This window comes from Asparagus officinalis, chromosome 6, assembly GCF_001876935.1.
Source record: "Asparagus officinalis chromosome 6, Aspof.V1, whole genome shotgun sequence".
NCBI lineage: Eukaryota > Viridiplantae > Streptophyta > Magnoliopsida > Asparagales > Asparagaceae > Asparagus > Asparagus officinalis.
In genome coordinates, this window is record NC_033799.1 from 17225853 (window position 1) to 17233516 (window position 7664).

Consider the following 7664-nt stretch of genomic DNA (forward strand, 5'->3'; position numbering starts at 1 on the left):
TAAGCCGAGACACCCTTGGGGCGTCTCGGCTTGGCCGAGACACCGTAGATGCCTCAGTTCAGCTTTGAGACGTTTTCAATGCCCGTTTGACTGTTTTCGCTGTAACTTCTTTGTCTGAACTCGGATCTGAGTGATTCCAAATGCGTTGGAAGTCTGACGAAGAATTCTATCAGTTCCAATGGTTAGATTATCTGTAGAATGAACGAGACATGAAGGGCGTTGTTCCTTTTGTAAACATCGCGGGGTTCTCGATTAGCCTGTGTCTTCGTTATTCCGAAATCCTATCAGCTCACGTAGTTCGTTGGTTCACTTCAAGCGTTCACCGACATCAATCAAACTCCTGTGAACCAGATAGTGATGTTCATTGTCGCTCTTTAACACTGAGCTGTTCGTGGAGACCCATAGGCAATTTTCGATGCCTACAATCTCCACCAGAACGTCCGAGGCCAGACCAAGACACTTCCGTAGAAGGAAACCTACTCTTCAGGAGGATGAATTTCCTGTAGGGTCCGTCAATATGACCGGAAGAGGAAAGTCAACGTGACGCTTTAATCCGGATCAGTTCACCGAGGTGTCCCAACGTATGACTCGATTGCGATCAGGGACCAGTAGGCGAAAGAACTACCAAAGAATACAAAAGGGACTTCCCTCAAAAGATGAAACTTCGGAGGTTTGCTCGGATGCCGACTCGGATGCTTGCTCAGCGATGGCTTCCGATGACACCGCTTCAAGTGCAGGACAGCCCTATGAGTCACTTATGATTAGCGCTGAACAGGTGGCTAAGTTGCTCAAGGACGCTCTGACTAAGCAGAAGGAAAATTTCAAGTTCGAAATGAAAATGGCCATGCAGCAGATGAGAGAAATGCACGACCAGCAAATTGCGGCACTAACGACCCATCAAGGAGAGTCTAGTCGTCGTAACAATCCGAATCAAGATGATAACGAGCGGGAGAGTCTAGTCGTCGCAACAATCCGAATCAAGATGATAACGAGCGGGAAGAAGATAATGCCAACATGAACACCCCTCCCGTCAACAACAATAATGGGAGTGGCCCTTTGGATGATAACAACACAAAGGAGGATCACGTTACTTCTCCCCGAAATCACTCGAAAATAGATACGAGTGAGGATAAGAAAATGAGGGACTTGGAGAGCAAGATTAACGCATTGATGAGTGCTCAAGAAGTGAAAAGGTCTGGGATACCATGTCCATATCCAAGGGAGTGGGAATCAATTCCATACCCGGCGAAATTCAACTTGATCAATTTTACGCCATTTGATGGGAAGGGTTCCCCAACCCAACACTTGATATATTTTAAATCTTATTTAGGAATAATCTCCGGGAATGAACCCTTAATGGTGCGGTCATTCGTTGGCACTCTTCGCGTAGCAGCCTTCGATTGGTATCGCTGCCTCAAGCCGGGGAGTATCAGCAGTTAGGATGACATGGAGGACATGTTTCTGACAAACTTCTTTGACGACGACACCGAGATTTCGATCGGCACACTATTTGACGAGAAACAGAAAAATGGTGAGACGGTCGAAAACTTCGTGAAGAGATTCCAAAACAAAGCAATGAACTGCAGGGATCTGGTCAGCGAAGACTTTATCCTCGAGACTTGTCACAATAATCTTTCATTGGACATCCTCAAAGCTATAGGAATGGCACCACCAAAGACCTGGAAGGACTTGAAAGTGCGAGGAGAACGAGCCGAGAGATTCCTTAAAAGGAAGAAGGTAGAAAGAGGTCAGACGGCAAATAATGCTCCACAACAGAACTTTGCCCCTAAAGGTAAAGGAAAAGCACAGGCGAATGCGGTGGACGCAAACCAAACATTCGAAGTACAAGCACAACCGCAACAACAATAGCAGAAGACGCCTCAACAATCGAGGTGGCAACAACAGCCTCAGAAGCAAAAGGCCTCGGAGCTGAAATTCCCAAAGGTCTATTCGTTCAAAGAGGATGAAGTTCCCGGTATTTTCAAATACCTTATAGAGAACAACAAAATCAAGTTGCCTCCGGTCCAGGATCAGGAAGATGCTAAAAGAATTAGCGATCCAAAATACTGCGCATTCCATTGAGCGGTGCATCACCCTACCAAAGCGTGCTATGCCCTCAAAGACAAGATCCAGGCTTTAATAGATGTTGGGGTCATCACTATGAAGCAACCTAAGGAGAAGAAAGTGGGTGCGAACGCAGTATCGATTAGCTTTGGTTTTGTTCCCTTGAACTGGTTCCAGCATGAACCGGTAATAAATGCAGCAGGGAAGACCGTGAACGATGATCCTCACAAACAGTGCCAGAAAGGACTTGTGCTACACACAGCCCCGAATGGTGAGATTCTTTGGGTTCATCCAGATTTGATTGGAGATGAACAATGGACTGGAGCCTCTTCCAAGAAAAGGTCAAAAGGAAAAGGTAAGTCTTGTTATGGAGCTTCTGCTATTCCAGGAGAAGACGACGATGAAATCCCAACCTTCCCGTTTTCTGAAGATGAGCAGGAGGCCTTTGCTACTAGGAGCGGGAATGAATATCACTACAAATATCCGGATGCTTCCGAGCAACTGGCTAAGCAGGGGGTAACCAAAGCCGTTCCCTCCAAGACATTAGCAGAACTGGGAATTGTCACAACTTCCCCAACACCTGTAGCCACGGAGAAAGTCTAGCAAAAGGAGAAGGGGAAGGAGCCTCTACGCCAAGAAGCCCAAAACCCGAGGCAGTCTCGATTCAATCATTTCACCGGCCACATTGGCTCCAGCGTTGTCAACCGGATCCAAGTCGATCCGGGTTCCGCTGTCAGTATCATGCCATTCCGATTGATGCATAATCTCGGAATACCAGCAAGTAAACTAGCATCCACGGGCACTACGATCTACGGATTCAACACCAGTGGGTCCAGACCTTTGGGAAAGATTCGGATAAAGTGCCAGATCGGGGATTTAAAGTCAGAAGTCACTTGTTACGTGATTGACGCGGAAATATCCTATAACTTACTGTTGGGTCGACCTTGGATCCACGGTAATCTTATAGTCCCGTCAACTCTTCATCAGTACCTCAAGTATGTGGACACAAATAATGAAGTCAAGACGGTGGTCGCGGATAAGCAACCGTTTAAGGGATTGGAGAACTATTTCACCGATTCTCTTTTATACGGTGCCGAATCCGATACTGAACCATCAGCCCAAGGAACGGACAGCGGAGATGAAGCTGATACCGAAGCTGGGTTTGATTATGATGGCGGTTTTGTACTGAATGACATTGTACCCATTGTAATCAATCTTGACGATAAAAAATCATCGGAAAGTAGTTTTAACTGGCAACTTGCCGAAGAACTATCAATAAACGATGATTTAGAGTACTCGATGTGTCTTGATAATATCACTAAAGAATTGTATGACAACCCTGACTTGTATATGCCAATTCAATCATTTTGCATGACGAAAAAGCAGGTATAAGATCCATACGGAACGACACTTGTCATCCCCGCAGGGACAGGGGGTGGAAAGGAAGTCGTCTATGGTAAAGGAAGAGAATCTCCGATACCCGACCACTTCTTGGAAGAGGAAGATGATGATGATAAACCTACTCCTCACCTATTTAGGTATAACACAAAAGCGCGCGATCTAATGGAGAAGTATGGATATGACTTCACACTCGGAGAAGGTCTTTGCTTTGGTCGAGGTCCGCGAGTTCCGCCTCGAATGGCCTATGTACCAAAAGGAAAACCCGATGATTATTATCGCCATAAAAGAGGTTTAGGTTATGTATCCTCATCCGACGACGAGTGTTGCTGGCAAGTCATTGATCAAATTGCTAACAAAGGTAGAAACGGATATTCTTCTGACTCTTCGGCTTAGGATTCCGACGCTAGTCTTGGTGAAATGTTCAAAAAGCTAATGTCGAACATGGTTACGGTTGATCCTGCTACAATGGAGGAAGACGATCAAATGCCAACTTGGGAAGATCCTTGGGTTCATCACCTAAACATGCAGTACGGCGATAGGTTTGAACAAAGAGAACCTCCTACCGAGGATCAAGTGCTCCAAGTGACTATGGGAAACAAGGATAATCCGAAGCCAATATTCATTAGCGACAGCCTCCCGCCCGATGAGAAAGAAGAGTTAATCTCTCTTATCAGGGAGTACATCGATGTGTTTGCCTGGAATTATGAAGATATGCCAGGACTCGACCCAAATGTAGCAGTGCATCGTCTTAATATTAAGCCGGATGTCAAACCTATCAAACAACAACAAAGATAGTTTCGTCCACAGATGATGGAGGCAATCGAGACCAAGGTGAAAAAGCTTATCGACTCGGGCTTTGTTAGGGAAGAACAACATCCCGAGTGGCTTGCCAATATTGTCCCGGTCCTTAAGAAAAATGGAAAAATCAGGGTTTGTATCGACTTTAGAGACCTCAACGTGCCTGCCCAAAAGATGATTTTCCCCTTCCCATCACAGATGTCATCATCGACAATACGTGCGGGTTCGAGAGGATGTCTTTCATGGATGGGTTTTCTGGTTATAATCAAATAAAGATGCATCCAGATGATGAAAAGCATACCGCGTTTAGAACACCCCTCGGCGTTTTCTGGATTCTTTTAATCTCGATTACAACTTGATTACAAAAGAGAAGAGAACGAATTTGATTCTCTCCTTTGTTTAAAACTGGGTTCTTCTCGGTAGCGATGGAATGCCTCCTTCGATTGCTCGCGTCGAATTTTCTCTCCGTTGACGATCCGCACGTCTTGATTCACTGGAACGATGTCTTCTCCTCACGATTTGACGTTGTGGAGAACTTGTGTGGTAAGTTTTAGAACTCTGAACGAGTTGATAACTCTGAACAAGTTTTAACTCTTGAAAAAGAGTTGATTTAAACCAAAAATCGGTTAATAGCCAAGGATGAGGAAGCTCCTGTTGCCGAACGTTGAAGATGATCTTCCTTGAAGGATGATGCCGATCTCCTCCGAAGTTCGCCCAATGATCTCCCCTGTTGCTGCCAATTCTCAGCTCCAAAAAGCCAGCCTTCAATGGTCGATTCAAGCCAAGAAAAATCGAACCCTTAACTCAGTTGAGTTTACTCGCTTTTATAGGGGATTAAGGGGGTGTAACTTCCCTCTAAATCCGCTCCTAAGTGGGCGTGATTTCCTCAGATCGTGGGGAAAAACGGTTCTGAAACCGTTCGACTCATATTTGAATGAGTCAAACGCCCAACCTGGCGTTCAGGACCCTAACCTCGCGTCTTAGGATTGAGACGCGAGGTTGGGTGTTGACTGAACATCCAGAACGCGAGGGTCGCTCACGTTTCGCTTGTTGTAACACGGGTCCGACTCCAGCGTTTTGATGTTGTAACGCGGGTTTGACCCTCGCATTTTGATGTTGTAACGCGGGTTCGACCACGGCGTTTTGATGTTGTAACGCGGGTTCAACCCTCGCGTTTTGATGTTGTAACGCGGGTTTGACCCTCGCGTTTTGACGTTGTAACGCGGGTTCGACCACGGCGTTTTGATGTTGTAACGCGGGTTCGACCCCGACGTTTTGATGTTGACACACGGGGAGGACCTCCGCGTCTTGTCTTGAAGAGATTATCACAAAGTAATCTCTTTTGTCATAGCGTTGCAAAGATCATTGTCTTGTAATCTTCTTCTTGGCTCCTTGAGAATATGAGAGTCGTCAGATTGTAACTCCCGATGTTGATTATAAATGCTGTTGAACTAGAGCTATCATCGGTTGTCGTGAAGGTCGTCAGATTGTAACCTTCAGCGATCTACGTGAAAGTCTTCAAATTGTAGCCTTCTGGAAGTCGTCAGATTGTAACTTCCATCATCGGTGTTTGACGGAGGATAAGCTATCTATTGTGATTTTTAAATAGCCTACAGAACCCCCTCCAAAGTTTTCGAAAGTTCGCGGTTGATTGGGACGAATTTTCGGAATACTTTGGATCTCACTCTAATCCTGGAGCTGTTGATTTCTTGTCGTAAAGGAATAGTTCTCTGCACTCGCTTCGAAGGCATCTTGGTCGAAGGGATTTGCCACGTAGGACCTTTGTGAAGGTATGCGTCATAATCCTGCTTCTGGAATGCGGGGGTGAATCCCTGCATTTTGAATTTGAGACGTGGGGCTGACTTTGGCGTTTTGAATTTGAAACCCGGGTGTGACCTCGGCGTCATGATTTTTGTAACGCGGGTCTGACCTCGGCGTTTTGACTTGAGACATGGAAGTGGCTTCCGTGCATTTTTGACTAAGTCTTTGAAACTTGTCTTTAGCTTATCTGTTTCAAGTCTCGGCTCACGTCCATTAAGCTGATGGGCCTTTAAACATGCATAGGATTTTTGGCAAACCCTCAGCCATCAACGGATTTGATAAGCCTTTACCGACTACCGTTTGAGTCGGACTAGCATATGGATTATCTAAGTCCGTTCCACATGTAACGTTGTGCTAAGAGAATGAACCCTCTTAGACTTGATGCTATGATTTTGAATACATAGACTTTGTCATTTTTACGGAAAAAGACTAACCGACAACGCGTGTTAGGCATAGACTTATCTCTAATTAGGGATCGAGATAAAGTCCCCCATGCGTGTAAGGCATGGATTTTGACATTATTAATAACAACCTGATACGATGTTGAATACGTAGACTTTGTTACTATTTCTTCCTGTGTTATATGAAACACTGAAAGAAAATTGGAAGCGCTAGAGGTGTAATATTAACTTGGCATGAATTTCCACTTAGAGTAAAATTCAGAAATTTTCTTTATTATCACTAGGATAATTCTAGAAAATCTTTAATCCGCTGGGGATTTTATAATGAAAACTTGCTATTCTTGTTGAAAAATGATTAACAAGTTCATTGGGGGGTTTGACTGTTAGAGGTGTGATGTTAACCTAACAGTATTTTTATGGACCTATCGTTCCGTTGATGAGAGCCGATAAGTGGAAAGTGTTGCAATCGGAGCAACTTTGAGGACCTATCGTTCTATTGACGAGAGTCGATAAGTTGATTTTGTCAGAGGTGTTTGATATTAATGTGACAAGAGAATGTTGCGATCGGAGCAACTTTGAGGACTTATCGCTCTATTGGGGAGAGTCGATAAGTTAATTGTCAAAGGTTTGGTGTTAACATGACGGAAATTTGTTGCGATCGGAGCAACTTTGTGGACTTATCATCCTATTGACGAGGATTGATAAGTGGGTTGTCAGAGGTATGATGTTAACGTGATAAGATTGTGTTGCGATGGGAGCAACTTTCTGGACTTATCATCCTATTGATGAGGATTGATAAGTATGTTTTGTCAGAGGTTTAGTGTTAACGTGACATGATTTGTGTTGTGATTGGAGTAACTTTGTGGACTTATCATCCTATTGAAGAGGATTGATAAGTTGATTTGTCAGAGGTATGATGTTAACGTGACAAGATTGTGTTGCGATGAGAGCAACTTTGTGGACTTATCATCCTATTGACGAGGATTGATAAGTGGGTTGTCATAGGTATGATGTATTAACGTGACAGATGAGGATTGATAAGTGGGTTTTGTCAGAGGTTTAGTGTTAACGTGACAGGATTTGTGTTGCGATTGGAGCAACTTTGTGGACTTATCATCCTATTGATGAGGATTGATAAGTGGGTTTTGTCAGAGGTTTAGTGTTAACGTGACAAGATTT